This window comes from Erpetoichthys calabaricus, chromosome 2 (assembly GCF_900747795.2).
Source record: "Erpetoichthys calabaricus chromosome 2, fErpCal1.3, whole genome shotgun sequence".
Lineage (NCBI taxonomy): Eukaryota > Metazoa > Chordata > Cladistia > Polypteriformes > Polypteridae > Erpetoichthys > Erpetoichthys calabaricus.
Window position 1 is genome coordinate 138,482,489 of NC_041395.2, and position 10,942 is coordinate 138,493,430.

Genomic DNA, 10,942 nt, shown 5'->3' on the forward strand with positions numbered 1-10,942 from the left:
GTTAACAGATTAATTTTATTGACAGGAAATTTAAGGAATAATACAGTTAAGATTCACTAACTTCTTAGAGGTAGTATGGCTACTAACCTTAAAAGGAGGTCAAAGTGGAAAATCCCCAAAAATTGACCTAGCAGCAGAGCAATTTGTACTGCATAAAACAGAATGGATGGCAATATTTTGGGGGCAAATAAAGTAAAATCTATCTATCTATCTATCTATCTATCTATCTATCTATCTATCTATCTATCTATCTATCTATCTATCTATCTATCTATCTATCTATCTATCTATCTATCTATCTATCTATCTATCTATCTATCTATCTATCTATCTATCTATCTATCTATCTATCCTCAAGCTGGTTTACAACTGATGGCCATTAATAACCTCTTCTCTTTCAGTATTAACCACCTTCACCATTTTTTAATCTGCCCTTGTCCTGTGCATGGCATCTGTTCTTCATCTTCAGAGGAATAGCTGAAGATGAAACTGGGCAGAAAATCTAGAAGTCAATGCCCTGATCCCATACATCAGCAAAGCAGTCCATCACAGCACAACTCCACAGATGAAGATGGCAGTGGAAGCACCGAGTAAAAGCAGGTTGGCACTCTTGGGTGTGGATCTTGAGTTAATGTGGCAATTTATGTATCCAACTGTTTATGGACTTGCTGTCTGTAATTATTGGATTAGATGACAGACTCAAGAGACTTTGAAAGTGGATTGATTGTTACAGCATGCTGCTCAAGAGCCGCATTCCTCAAAGCACTTCAGCTTGTGTAGCAACTTGACAAATGCATAGCAGAAAGATGTACACTTAATTTTTCTCAATCCAGGTACTGTATTTATTTACAGCACTTTTATACTACATTTTACAAATGCAGCTTGACTCTCTTTGCTTAGCAATAAGAACTCACAGTCAGACTTCAAATAATGCAAATTAAAATAAGGCATTCCATAGCTTTTGTATCATCTCCCCTTCCTTCACACATGCTGTGCAGTTTCTACAGACTTTTCAAATACTATAAAACTAACACCTATATAAGTGACTGCCTAAGGCATCCTATCAATCTGTTACATCTTACAGCATGATCTTCATTCTGTCGTGTCTATTTCTTTGAACTCCCATGTCTAACAATCTAGTCCATTAATCCAAAAATCCAGACAAGCAACATGTCACTTTAAAACTGAACGCTGTTCATATATTACCTAATATACATGCTGCACTCGGGGGCTGGCTACAGATTCTTGCTGTCAATTCTGACCTACTAAAGTCCCAGGAAGTTATTCATGCTCTGGGTATGTCTTTGTGTACTTACATTTTGGTCTGCTATTTGAAAATTTTAATATTCCATCTCTATATATATAAAATCCATTGTCCGTCTGTCTGTCTTTATGTCTGTCCGCTTTTCACGAGAGAACTACTTAATGAATTTTGATCAGGTTTTTTTATATAATTTGCTTGAACATTCTGGTTGATTTTGCGACTTCTCTCATTGCACTATCATAGTTCGCTTGCAGGAGTGATTTATTTGTGCTAATCCAAGACAGAGGCTGCGGGCTGAGGGGAGGGGGAAGAGTGACGTCAGGAGTAGGGAGCCAGGTAGGGCCCCCCTCACTCATGTGCCAGCCTCCGTTCAAGTCGCTGTACCTCTGACCACATGTTGGAGCATACTCTGCATCTGCTTAGCTAACGATACCTGTTTGTTTATTGATTATTATAGTTTGTCCTGTTTCACTACTACGCGGGTGCAGTGTAGGGGATGGCGAGCTATAACTGTGGCATTTTGCCTTTCCAGAATTTTCCTTTATGTATACAGACATCTCGAATGTTAACATTACCTTACCTAACTAATAATATCTGTCACTTTTTTGCTAATGACCAGTTGGCATCACAGAATATCATACAATGGGATATTGGTGACTGATCTGTCTTGATTGGCATCAGATCATTGTGATAATCTGACAAAATACATCAATAAGTAGGTATAAATGTTAAGGAGAGCCATGCATCACCAAATGAATAGGAAAATATATTGGCTATTGTAGCCAGTAGGGGGTGTCACGGACCCCCAAACCTCAGACACAATTGCACCAACTCCAGTCCCAAATTTAAATAAATGTTTTTTACAGACAGAATACCTTTTTCTGGTCTCATAACAACTCACTTTTTCAGCCTGTTATTTTCCTTTCCTCTTTTATCACCTCTTCTTCCTTTACTCCTATAGACAAGCATTATCCTCTTCCACTTGACTCTGGCTCTCCAGTTGAGCTGAGGAGGCCCCTTTTACGTCAGACCTGGGAGAGCTTCTGGTGCCAGGATTTTGTCCAAAGAAAACACTTCCGAGTCAGACGGAAGCCTCTTAAAGTATGGATGGTCATTCCTGGCTGCACCAATGGAACCCAGCAAGGCTGTGAAATGGGACTACAGTTCCCAGTATGCCTTGAGGGTGTGGGAAAGGCTGCACTGGTCCAGGAGTGCTGGCATCAGTATATCAGGTGAGCATACAGTCTGAAAAAGCTGTCACCTCTGGTCCTTCCATTATACTAGCCTACTAGCTGAGTAAGGATCTTCTGTCCAACCCTGACAGGATGCCAGTACATTGATATTAGCATAACTTGCCACCTCCTGGCAGTGACAGGGAACATGGTTCATCTGTGCCATCTATCAAACTTTGAACTGGCTAAACTGAAACAGAAACACCTAAAGTTTAGAATCGAAGAGCTTTGAGGTAGAAAACGTAAAGCATGGAAAGAATATGTAAACTACATTCACTTCACTCAATGTAAGACACGGGGGGCTATCTGGTAGCAGCTCCAGCCACTGTGCAGGGACTATGAGGCTGTCAAACAATTGAATAAAAAACAATATGTGAGCTTTCAGCACAAAAATGTCTCTGCTTCTTAGAAAGAGAGGATTTTCTGACTTCTTTTTCATAAAATCTCAGGTAGACTTTTCATAGGTGGCAGTGGGTGAAGATCAAGATGGCACTCAGCCTCATCAGTATTGTGCTTGATGCATTCCACATATGGATCTGCTTCATTGTTTTTCTCTTATTCCTGAGGCTACCTTTTAGAGAGCAAATGGTACTGGACTTTATGTACCTCTTTACTGGTTTGTACTGCATAGCCTTTATTAGGAAACACTCTACAACAGATGAGCAAATACATGATTTATAAAAAAAAAAAAAACAAGCAGAAAGTCGATCTTCATTTTAATGGTGAGATTAAGGAGCTCTAGCCTTCAGGCCGTGTCACTTGAAAATTCAGGTTGCTCATGCACATACACACTCAAGGATAAGCCCAAAACAGTTCAGGGCCAGTGGAGCTAGCTAGCCCGATGATGGTAGCCTGGCTTACTACAAAAAACAATATTTAACAGAACATCTAGTGGTGTTGTGCTCCACTATCCCTTAATTCACAAATACTACTTCTCTGTAAACACTCCTCTTTTACTTCGTCCTTTTCAGCTTTTGGACCTCTTTTTTCACCTTCCAATGATTTATTCTCATTAGCTACACATCCATCCATTATCCAACCCACTATATCCTAACTACAGGGTCACGGGGGTCTGCTGGAGCCAATCCCAGTTAAGAAAGCCAATCCCAGCCAAAACAGAGCGCAAGGCAGGAAACAAACCCCAGGCAGGGCACCAGCCCACCACAGGACACACACGCACACACACCAAGCACACACTAGGGACAATTTAGGATTGCCAATGTACCTAACCTGCATGTCTTTGGACTGTGGGAGGAAACTCACACACACGGGGAGAACATGCAAACTCCACACAGGGAGGACCCAGGAAGAGAACCCTGGTCTCCTAACTGCGAGGCAGCAGCGCTACCACTGCGCCACCATGCCGTCATTAGCTACCATAACCACTAAATTAACTTTACCCTCTCACTGGAAATCCCCAGATTCTTCGTCTCCTAACCTTTGAAAATGAATAAGATGACCAAGTCATTAAAGATCTAATATTGTCAAATGACAAATAATGGCCCAACTGGTCAGGAGCAGGGTGGCTGGTGACCAGTGACACTCCTTTGATTCTTAGTCTGGGTACATAGGATTGACTGTGATGGGATGCGCCCCTCATCTCGGTTCCACACAAGAACCTTTAACTTTTCTTAAGTCTCATTCTTCATTTCAAGGCTGGCTCTGGATGGGTGTTTCTTGTTATTGGTAATCCATCCATTATCCAACCCACTATTTCCTAACAACAGGGTCATGGGATTCTACTGGAGCCAATCCCAGGAAACACAGGGCGCAAGGCAGGAAACAAACCCTGGGCACGCACACCAAGCACACACTAGAGACAATTTAGAATCGCCAATGCACCTAACCTGCATGTCTTTGGACTGTGGGAGGAAACCGGAGTACCCTTGAAGAAACCTACGCAGACATGGGGAGAACATGGAAACTCCACGCAGGGAGGACCCAGGAAGCGAACCCGGGTCTCCTAACTGCAAGGCGGCAGCGCTATTCACTGTGCCACCATGCCACCTTGTTATTGGTAATAATTATTGAAATCATCTTATAATGTTTTGCTGTTTTTACCCAGGATAATGCAGTGGTAGCGCTGCTGCCTTGTAACAAGGAGACTGGGGTTTACATCCTAGGTGCTCCCTGAATGGAGTCTGCGTGTTCTCCCAGCATCCATGTGAAGTTCCTCCCACAGTCCAAAGACATGCAGGGGTTAGGTGAATTGGTGATACTAAATTGATCCTAGTTTGTGACCGTAACAGTGTGTTCACCCTGTAATGGACTGGGGCCCTGACCTGATTAAGCAGGATTAGGAAAACGGATAGATGTTTTCCAACTTTCTATTTGGAATGTATTGCATTATTTAATCATAATGTTGTTTAATGATTGTCCCACATTCCCTTCTTTGTAATATGGAGAATTCATTAAAATATGATCACAATAAAGATGCATTCCATAAATACTAAGAAATTGATTGTTTGTGCTTGTTCTCTCAGTGTCACTGTAGGCATTTCTCAGTCTACTCCAGTCTTATTCACACACCTTCAAGATGTACGTGTTAACGTGCTTAGTGACTTTAACAGTGAATGAGTGTGAGAGTGCACATGAGATCAACTGGCACTCAATTGTGATTTGGTTACTGCTTCCAGGATAAACTCTAAATCTGGATTAAGTGTGTTTATAAAACGGACCCACTTTTTATAGGTTTCTACCCCTAAGCACTCAGTAATTGGTATTTGCTTAACTGGAAAGGATTCTGGGAAATAAACTTTAAACAACTGCCTGTAGATACTCACTCTGGGGAGTGTTTCATTTCAAATAATCTCTTCCATATGCACCTACTCCTTTTCCCTCCATCACTTTGGTTCAACAGACATGGGGAATATGGGTTGTCACGTTACAACAGAGAATCAAAATCAAAAAGGTGGTTACAATCTGGACTGAATTGCCAATGCTTAGCTCCTTTCATGCTGGCACTCCAGCTGGTGCTTACTGTATAGTTTCCAATACACATTGCTAAGATAACTTAAAATGAAGCAGATGTGTTCAAAGGCGCCTGTGTGACTACGTAAAGCTGCACAGTGTGGATGTTTAACGTTTGTACAAAACAAAACATTGCCTATGGTTTAATCACACAACTTTCTTTACATTGAATGAGACATTTATTCACGGAGAGGGATGAGAAATGCATTTACAACAATCCTGGAGCTTTCATTTTGGTTCTTTTGGTTTATGAAGCGCACCACAAATTCTTTCTGCTGACTCATGGATTCGGCATGTGTTCTTATTCCAGAGAAGTGGGATGTGAAAAAATGCAGTGTGAGATGAAACCCTGGGTCACTAGAAGTGATAAGAACTGTCACATTCCATTATGGGATGGGCTTTTAATATGAATGTTCTTAAGACAACTCAGAAAGTACGGATTCTAACAGGTTGCTTCAGGTTTGCAAGAAGAGCCGCATGGATTTTGATAGGTTTTATGTGAAAGGGAACTACAACAGCCACTTCGCTTTTTGTGAAGTCTCTAAAGTAAAACAAAAGGCTTGACTGTGCCACCTTGAATGTCTGACACTGCAGACTAATCAAATCTTCATTTTTTTTGCCAGCCCATTGACTCTACACTTTTACTATAGGACTTTTATCTTCAGGGGAGAAAACAAACAGAACTGATGGGGTCAAGAAATGACATCTGATCTGAGCAGCACAAAATGTTATCCAAGTCAATGATGACCAAGATAAGCTCCCAAAATGAAAGACAAATCCAAAGACTTGAAACTGAGCAGAAAATCACAACTGTACTGTATGTTGTCACACATGTGCGCATGGGAGACGGGAGTTTATGGGCTCAAATAAATGTGTTTCTTTTCCCTCTGCAGACCATCAGAAGAACCCCCCTCCTAAAGATGCCACTTCCAGTTCCGGTCCCCTTGCACCCGCCTCTTCCTGTCTCCAGAATATATAACTGCCATGTCTCGTTTTGTTTCTCAGTTCCAGTCTGAACTCATGTCTGTAAAGGCATATTTTCATTTTGCCTTAATTTCAAGTATATGGGGTGGAATCTCCACCTCTTCATGTGATTGTTTCTGTTTATTTTACAATGTCCTTTGTATGTAGGGGGTGTGTATACTGGAGGGAGTTAGAATGTTTTCTTCATAGAGTGTTTTTTGCAATTTTTTCCATTTATTTGAGGCTTTCTTCTTTATTTAGTCTCTTCTAATTTCTTAGGTTGTGCTTTGATCTTTGCAGACTTGCACAATGATGACACCATCAGCATTAGCAGAAGGTAAATGTTACCACACCTTGGGCTTTGTGGCTATGCTGGTGCACTCTTTTAGGTGTCAAATGCTGTTTTGTGATGTTAGGGATAGTTTTATTTTCTGTTACAAATAAGTGTTTCATATTGTAGTTTTTTATTATAATTTCATATCTTGATGACGGTTTGAGCTTGATTCACATTTGGGGCTCTTTTTGTTATTGGCAAATGCATTCATTGCCATCCATGTGTTTGATAGCAGTGTTGTGTACCTACGAAGATTGTTGACTTTATTTTTGATGGTGTCGAGGCAACTCAGAGTTTTTGGAAAGTGAAAACAAATATGCATGATAGATAAAATTAAAAATCTTGTTTAGAACTTTTTGTGTGGTTTACTTGACTCTGATTCATGTTTTGCATTTTGACAATTGGTTTCTTTTTAATTTTCTGGCTTTGACCCTTGAACAAGGCATTTTCGCCCAGACTTTTGTTCATTGGATATTTTCCCTTTTTTGGACCATTCTGTATAAACACTAGAGATGGTTGTGCGTGAAAATCCCAGAAGATCAGCAATTTCTGAAAAACTCAGACCAGCCCATCAGGTACTAACAACCATGCCACGTTCAAAGTCACTTAAATGGCCTTTCTTCCCCATTCTGATGCTTGGTTTGAACTTCAGCAGGTCATCTTGACAATGTCTATATGCCTAAATACTGTACATTGAGTTGCTGCCATGTGATTGGATATTTGCGTTAATAAGCATTTGAACAGGTGTACCTAATAAAGTGGCCGGTGAATGTAACTGACAATGGTTTTCCATTTATCTCCTTCAAAGATATGAAAAAATTATAAGTCAAGGTTACAGAAATGTGCAAATCTCTTATCCTGTCTCAATAAGGCGAAAATAAGGACATACTTATTCTTAAATGTTATCTTCTTCAACATTCCAAACAATACAGGGCCAAAAGGAACAGTTCTTCTTTTTAAAATATCCAGCACCATAGCTACATAAGGTATTTTCTGCATTTTCTTTAAAATATGCTGCTATTGCTTTTGTTTCTAATTCAAAAACTGCATTCATTTCCTCTTTAGTGGTGCAAATTACAGGGTCTATGTGATGGTATTATAAGTACCTACTTCTTACTGAATACATCATTGTAACCTGAATAATGATAATGTAAAGAGGATAAAGAAAAAGGTGAGTAGGTTCAGGTTTGAACAGTGGAAATGCAATTCTGTTTACAAAACGTGTTCTGATGTGTAATTATGAATGAGTTATGAAACCAAAGTCTTAGAAATCTTATTATTAGTTTATTTGCTGAAGAATTCCCAACCACAAAGGAAATTAAAGTAGAATGTAGTGCTATGGTACCCCTAGAGAGAGTTTATATGATTAGTAGCTAATTCAGTGAACACATTTTCAGTCTTAACCCCGTATGTTGGCTGTATTTTTAGTCTTTTATTTATGTATCTTAATACACGGATTATTTTCTCATAAAATAATAAAATTTCTATTTAATAAAAGCCTTGGCAATCATTTTAGGAATCAGTTTCCTTTCGAAAAAATTACAACCAAATTATTTTTCATCTAATCAGGTCAATTGTTCCACTCTCAGAAGCATTTCCATTTCCCAATAATTCAGCACAACTACATTATGTAGTAAACTGTTTGTTCCATTGCAATATGAGAAAAGCCATTTATTAAATTCCCCCATTAATGCTTGCTCATATATTACTTGACTGAACTAGAGTCATAAAGTCTTTCACCTTAGGATACGTCTTTCACCAGAATTAAACTTTTGGTGCCATTTTCTTTCCAATAAAAGGATATCTCTTTTAAAATTTAGACCAGATCATAACCCACAGCAGAACAAACTAATCCAGTGTTAGGCTTGTTAAATGAACTGTTTCCAAAAACCATTGAGAAAGCATTTAAATCCTTTTTAAGATCAGCAATGAGTGTTTTATCATTTGTGAATAGGCCACTGTGCTCTTTGTATTCAATATTGTTTACGCTCATATACTTAACCTGCTTATGAAATATTATTCTTTCATTTACAAAATATTTCTTCCTACTTATCACTATTATTATGTTACATTGTTTGCTTTTCCTTTTTATAGACTACATATTATATTATATTATATTATATTATATTATATTATATTATATTATATTATATTATATTATATGTCACACTTGTACACCTTTGGTATAGCTTAAAGGCTCTAGTGGTGGTAATTCCTCGCTGATCGTCAAGGTGGCGTTGTTAACTAATGCCTCTTCCCTTCCTCCGTCTACAGACCAGATGATTGACAGCCCTACCACCTCTGATGTCATTTCCAGTGATCAGCCCCCTGGACCCTCCTTTTCCTTCCTGGCCTGTTCTTAACCTGTAGTGTTGCCATCTTTCGAAGACATTTTATTTCCCTTCCTAATGCATTTATACATCATCTTTATTTTCAGTTATATAGGGTTTGCCTGCAGTTGCCCCAAATGTTTATACTTACCTGTGTTTTTCGCTACATATATTATATTATGTTGCTTTTTGTTTCCATTAGTATACAGTATCAGTCCGTAATTTACCATTTCTTTAAATGTGGTAGGAGAAATCGTTTGTTTCTAGAGATTTCTAGCCAAAGTAGGGGTTAACCTCCTAGATACGCACTGATAGGTTTCCTCTACCAAAACAATAATATCATAGAAGTTATAAAAAAATGTTACCAAACCCTGGCACTTTACAACTTCAAAACCACTGAACCCCAGCTATGTTTAAGCACCACAAAAGCTGACCAGCTCTACCCTGTGACCTTTGACACACCTTCAACCCTTCAAATTGCTACCACTTCTGACAACCTCTGGAGATGACAATGCTGAGATGAGAACTGAGAGTGAGAGCACATTGCACCAGCATTTCATCTCAGTCGATTTTCAGTCAAGTTCTTCCCTGACGGAGCCTGATGTTCGCAATATGCTGAATGATAAGTAACACTTATGCCTAGGTAACACTTTAGATCAAGCGCTTCCTATAATGCATCTATTAGTTATGTAATGTTATGTAGCAAGACTGTGAAAAAGACTTCTTTTAGTCTTAATGACACTTATACTTCATCAGTAAAGTGGTTATCCAGTGTGGCAGATGAAGAGCTTGTGATGCACTGGTAGAATTACTTGTGAATTTGAGAGCTTCATTTAGTCTGACTAAGAATTATTTAAGGAGTCACAGGCCTTATACAGAAGTGTGCAATATTAAGATACATATTATCATCCACTTAAATCTCCAAAGTGAAGTTATTTTAGAATGCCACATTACAAATGGATAGTCACTTTATTGATGTTTACAACATTATTTAGACCAAAAGAAACCTTTGTTAATGTCTTGTTTCATTGCAGCATGTGATAAATTATAGGTAGCACCTCATTTACTCCTTAAGATGATCTATGAATAAACTATTTGTGTCATTGTTTTTTGCTGTAGTTATTTTATTGCTGAGGTGACACTATAAAAGTATAAACTTTTCTACAGCCTTTCCTAGCATTAAACCTGGTCTATTCGTGGAGCTCACACTTCCTTGATGGGCACAGTACCACCAGTCCATTGCAGAAAGGAATGTAATAAATTACTAATTTCTTTATTAAGAGTCAGTAAATAAATAACAGCAGAAAATCATAGTCAAATGCAATCCAAAACTAATCATCTACTTTCATAGTCTGAAAAAAAATCCAATTTTAAACCTGCTTCACCCAACTGTTTAAAGATGATCCTTCATCTAGGATGCTGTACATCTCTTGGTCTATGGTTCTTGAGGCTGATCCTCCAATTAGCTGTGAACCACCCAGTCTCACTGAGATTGTACAGATGTTGAACCAGTTGAAGGTAGGGAAACCTGCAGGGATCTGTGGTATCCGGGATGAACATCTCCAGACTGGTGATAAAGCTGTCCTTCTGGCATTGCAGACAATCTTTGCTTCCATTTGGGAGATGGGAGTCATCCCAACTGACTGGAAAACGGGACTTGTCATCCCTATCTGGAAAGGGATGGGTGATCGCCTGGATTGTGGCAATTATAGGGGGATAACACTGCTCTTGGTGCTGGGTAAGGTCCTTGCTAGGGTTGTCCTCAATAGAATCTGTGATCACTTGTTCACCTACCAGCGATTGGAACAGTCTGGTTTTATGCCTAGATTGTCAACCATCGACTGGATCC

General features: G+C 39.1%; 1 long non-coding RNA gene across 1 annotated transcript; it reads left to right on the forward strand.

Annotated features, from left to right (window-relative positions):
- The first annotated feature begins 579 nt into the window (after window positions 1-579).
- On the forward strand, window positions 580-9,688 carry LOC127526855 (uncharacterized). Its single transcript, XR_007934293.1, has 3 exons — window positions 580-833; window positions 2,226-2,496; window positions 9,038-9,688. It is a non-coding gene; the product is annotated as an uncharacterized LOC127526855 (long non-coding RNA).
- The last annotated feature ends 1,254 nt before the right edge of the window (window positions 9,689-10,942 follow it).